Source organism: Glycine max, chromosome 17 (genome assembly GCF_000004515.6).
Source record: "Glycine max cultivar Williams 82 chromosome 17, Glycine_max_v4.0, whole genome shotgun sequence".
Taxonomy (NCBI): Eukaryota; Viridiplantae; Streptophyta; class Magnoliopsida; order Fabales; family Fabaceae; genus Glycine; species Glycine max.
In genome coordinates, this window is record NC_038253.2 from 25,317,190 (window position 1) to 25,323,161 (window position 5,972).

Genomic DNA, 5,972 nt, shown 5'->3' on the forward strand with positions numbered 1-5,972 from the left:
ACGTGATTTGAAGAAAAGCAAAATCAATTTAATTGTAGACCCCTTAACATTATTTTATGCTCATTTTATCGGTCGACATCCAAAATATAAAAAATCTGGAACATGTTTCAATCAATTTTATTTGGTTTATTGGAGTAAGCGGGAAAATTAAAAGAATAAATAAAGATTTTAATATATATGTACTAGTGTAAAACAATTTAATATTATCATTCAATTATACATCATTATTTAAATTATTTTAATATATTATTTAAAAATTATGGATTATAATTAGATAAATTTGTAAAAATTTCATTCTAATAATCATTTTTCTCATAAATAAAACTGAGAAAAGTAAATTGAGAATATATACTGCAATAACTTTATAATTAATTATTATTTTAATCCATGCGTATTGCACACATAAATGTTTTCTTTTATATAAATAAAATTTATAATAAAAAACTATTTTTAACATATAAAATATATTATAATCGTTAAGGTTAAGATAATTCAACTCTTAATTTTAATAATAACAAAGCATAACAGCTAGGATTATATTTTGATAAAAACTAATGAATTTTCATGTAATACAAATCGTCTTATATGATTCGTTTGAAGGATAAGTAAATCGCATTTAGATTGCTTGATCTGTCAAATGCTCAAAGTTTTGTTTATCACAACCCATTGTCAATACGAAGATTTCAAGACTTCAAAACATTGTGAAAAATATAAGCTACATAGTATATATATATATATATATATATATATATATATATATATATATATATATATATATATAAAGCAAATCTAATACGCTATTACATCCCTACATTAACATCAGTTTTTAATAAAATTGATGTTAATGAAAACGCGGTGACATTGTTGTAAATAAAATAATTTTATTAACATCAGTTTTTAAAAAATCGATATTAACAAGGACATGTTAACATCGGTTTTCTTGGGTGACTTAATTTAAAACCAAAACTGGACTGCTTGCGCACTCTCGCACACTCACACTCTCGCTCTGACTCTTGCACTCTCGCAACACCACGTTCACTAGAAGTGTACTTCTCCAGCGTGCCAAAACACTCACCGTCACAAGGTCTACCTCGCAAATCAAAAACACGCGCTCACCAAAGAGTTTTACTCTCTGGTAATCGATTACCAGTAGCCAACATTGTTTTCAAAACTGATTTACAAAGCTGTAATCGATTACCATGAGCATGTAATCGATTATCAATGTTTTAAAACGTTAGATTTCAAATTTCAAGAGTCACAACTAGTGATAAAACATTTTCAAATCATTTTAAACTTGTGTAATCGATTACATAATACTTGTAATCGATTACCAGAGTTTCTAAAAGTTTTGATTTTTAAAATTTAAACATGAAGAGTCACATCTGTTGATGTATAATCGATTACACCTTTGATGAGAATCATGAAACTGGCCAAATACAGGCTAAAGGCCCAAGTGGAGAAGGACGAAGGCCCAAGTGGAGAAGGACAAAGCCCCCGAGTGGAGAAGGATGAAGGCCCAAGTGGAGAAGGATGAAGGCCCAGAGGCAGAGACACTATCAAGACTATTAATTGTTGCTGAAGGCCCAAACTAATTTGAAGGCCCAAGTTAAATAAGTTTTTAGTTATAATTTATTTTTATTGTAATTTTGGCCCAAACTGTTTAGAAGGCCCATGTCTATTTTTATCTTTTTGTTCAGCTACACTATAAGTATGGGTTTTTGTTTTGAATAAAAAAAACTTTTGGCATTTTCATAAAATTTGGTGAGAGTTTCTCTCTGGGTTCCTTGTTGAACCAATTATCAGACTTATCAAGGTAATCCTTGTGGCGTCTATCCTGACTTATCTTCCTTCATTGGAAGTGGCGTCTACCCTGACTTATCTTCCCTCTTTGGAAGTGGCGTCATCCAAATCTCTGTAACCTGTATCAAACAATCCGCTCCTACTCAGGTTCACATCATCTGGTATCAGAGCTTCGGCTCTTGATACAGGTTCTATCCTATCCTATCCTTTTTTTTTTCTTTTTTTTTGGTGATTTGTCCTTGTTTGCGTCTTGTTGCGTTCTTGTTTGTGTCTTTGTTTCGTTCTTGTTCTTGTTCTTGTCATGTTTTTTGTTTTTGTTCTTGTTTCTTGTATCTTTCAGACTTTGTTTTAAAAAAAAATGTTGTTTGAGTTCTGTTTCAAGTAAAAAAAAAAAGTTGCAGAATTTTTATTTTATTTTTTTAAAAAAAAAGAGAAGAAAAGAAGAAAAAAAAAGTGGGTGTTTGATCTTTGAACACGAAATTGAGGCATTTAGAGGTGTTTTTTTTGAAAGAAAATCGTGGATCAAGTCCCCTTTTCTAGATTCTCCTCTGAATTCTGAGCGTTTTGATATATAGTGGGCCTCAAACGGACAACCGTAGCAAAAGTTATGAGCATTTGAAGTTTACTTGTCATATTTGTTATCTTATCTGTTATCCTATCTGTTATCTTATTTGTTATCATATCTGTTATCCAAATTAAATCTAATTTGTTATCCAAATCTGATCTATTATCCAAATCAAATCAAATCAAATTTTTTTATCCAAATCAGATTTGTTATCCAAATCTAATCTGTTATCCAAATCAAATCCAATCTGCTATCCAAATCAAGTCCAAGTTGTTATCCCAAATCAAATCTGTTACTCTGATAATTATATTGTCTTTCCTTTTATTTTATATTACCTTGTGTGTCTAATTCGATCCATCCAGGAACTTAAGAGGGAGTGAGTGGTAAAAGGCAAGAGTGAAAACATCACACAAAAGCCTATATTGAGAGCATCAAACACGAGTGAACTACCATCAAAGAGTGAAACACGTGAGTAGAGTGTGGTGAGGTCCTGAATTTTTTTTTTTAATTTACTGCAAAATTCTTTGTTCCTTAATCATGGCAAGAGCTGGTGACAATGGTGGTGTATATCATCAACTGGATGAATCTCAACGCTTATTTCTGGACGCGTGGACTACACAAATGCAACGTTTGTTGAACCGTAACAAAGAAAAGCCCTACAGACGAATAGCCAAATCTTCCTCATTTACTCTTAAACCTCTATCCCCTAGAGAAGTGTGTGATGACCAAATCAGAATGAGAGAAAAGAGAGAACAAGAGAAAGAAAATAGTGAGGCACCACAAAGGAATATGAAAAAGAAGAGTGATACACCCGAGGAAAAGAGTGATACACATGAGAGAAAATTTAATTATTTTGCAGAGGCGAGTGAAGTGAGGAAAGTGTTACCTGCTCATGAACCACTCAATCTACAGTATTGCAAAGACAGTAAAATTTCTATTGATAATTCTAATGAGTTTACTATTTCTATTTCTCCTAGTGTTCAACCATTATTGCAGGAATTTAAAAATGTCTTTCCTAAGGAGATTCCTCATGGACTACCACCTTCAAGAGGCATAGAACATCAAGTTGATCTCCTCCTCGGAGCTTCATTGCCTAACAGGCCAACTTACAAAAGCAATCCCCAAGAGACTCAACGTAAGGATGCACATGCCAAAGTTGAGTATGTGAAAAGATTGTATGACCAAGTGAAGGTGCAAATTGCAAAGAAGAATGAAAACTATGCCAAGCAAGCCAGCAAGAAAAGGAAGGAAGTGGTACTTGAACCAGGTGATGATCCTGGACATTTGAGGACAAATGTTTTCCAAGAAGGAGGGAATGATGAGAATCATGAAACTGGCCAAATACAGGCTAAAGGCCCAAGTGGAGAAGGACGAAGGCCCAAGTGGAGAAGGACAAAGCCCCCGAGTGGAGAAGGATGAAGGCCCAAGTGGAGAAGGATGAAGGCCCAGAGGCAGAGACACTATCAAGACTATTAATTGTTGCTGAAGGCCCAAACTAATTTGAAGGCCCAAGTTAAATAAGTTTTTAGTTATAATTTATTTTTATTGTAATTTTGGCCCAAACTGTTTAGAAGGCCCATGTCTATTTTTATCTTTTTGTTCAGCTACACTATAAGTATGGGTTTTTGTTTTGAATAAAAAAACTTTTGGCATTTGATAAAATTTGGTGAGAGTTTCTCTCTGGGTTCCTTGTTGAACCAATTATCAGACTTATCAAGGTAATCCTTGTGGCGTCTGTCCAGACTTATCTTCCTTCACCGGAAGTGGCGTCTACCCTGACTTATCTTCTTTCACCGGAAGTGGCGTCTACCCTGACTTATCTTCCTTCACTGGAAGTGGCGTCATCCAAATCTTCGTAGCCTGTATCAAGTGATCCGTTCCTAGTCAGGTTCACATCAACCTTGATGGTAATCGATTACCAGTGACTGATTTCGAAAAATAAATTTCCAAAAGTCACAATTCTTAAAGTGACTTGTTTTTGAAGATTTTTTCAAAAGTCATAACTTTTTAAGTGACTAGTTTTCAAAAGAGTCACAATTTTTAAAAGGTGACTAGTTTTAAAGAAATTGCCAAGAGTCACAAACTTTAACTTGAGTCATCAAATGATTATAAATATGTGACCATGACATGAATTTCATTACAAGTTTTTTACAAAAATTTCTTATTCATTTCTCAACTTCTTTCTAAGAGTTTTTGTTCAATACTTTCTCTTCCAAGAAAAGTTAATTGTTTAAAAACTTGTGCTATTCTTCTTCTTCATTCACTTCTCCCTTTGCCAAAAGAATAGAAGGACTAACCGCCTAAATTCTTTTGTGTCTCCCTTCTCTCTTCCAAGAGAATTCAAAGGACTAATCGCCTGAGAATTCTTTTGATTCTTCCCTTCCCCTTAAACAAAAGATTTCAAAGGACTAACCACCTGAGATATCTTTTGTTTCCCCTTACAAGGATTCAAAGGACTAACCGCCTGAGAATTCTTCGTCTTAACACATTGGAGGGTACATCCTTTGTGGTACAAGTAGAGGGTACATCTACTTGGGTTGTTGTACTGAGAACAAGAGAGGGTACATCTCTTGTGGATCAGTTCAAGTGGAGGGTACATCCACTTAGTTGTTCAAAGAGAAAAAGGGAGGGTACATCCCTTGTGGATCTTTTCCTTGTGAAGGATTTTACAAGGTTGAAAGAAATCTCAAGAACTGTTGGTTGCTTGGGGACTGGATGTAGGCACGGATTGTGGCCGAACCAGTATAAATCTTGTATTTGTCTTCTTCTTCCCTACACTCTTTAATTTCTGTTGTGTACTTTTAATTGCTGCTTTTACTTTTGTCTAAGTTATTGTTTCTGTTCTTTACTTTCTAATAACTTAGTAGTAAAACCTAATTTGATCTAGTACCATTAAGAAGGATAATTTTTAATTAGTCAAGACACATTCATAATTAATTCAACCCCCCCTTCTTAATTATTCTAAGGCCACTTGATCCAACAAAGCTTACTCATTGTCACATATTGATATCTGTTTTTCGGAATAATGATTGATGTAGGTGGTCATTGTGTTATTTATTGGATTGTTGCTTTCATTTTGGACCGTGCTTCTCATCATCACAGGTACAAATGCTTGTTACCTATTAATGTTTTTATTACTTGTTCACTGCCAATAATGACAACTGATATATGCCATACAAATTGTGTTCATGATGAGTGAACCTTAGATTCCCGTTTGAGACTGAATGCAATGATTCTTGCGGATAGTTTGCATTAATCATTGTATTCAATCTTGAAATGTTCGTTTGGACAGTTTGGGGAGACTGATATTTTTATGGTAGATTCATGCGTTAAGGTTAACATTATTTTGTTTAATTTGATGAAATTTCAGTACAATGCATTTCTAGTTGTTCTCTGAGTGCATACTTGATTATCGGGAAATTAATTTCACCGATTTCATGTCGTGTACTTGGAGATCAATGCGAAATGCTGCCGATATTTTGTCAAATTTAACAAAATAGAATTAACCTTGATGTATGAAGCTACCATAAAAAAAGGTCTTCCTGAATGGGATAGGGCCACACCTATAATAAAAAAGTGAGATTTTCATGCATCAAATAACTTTGTG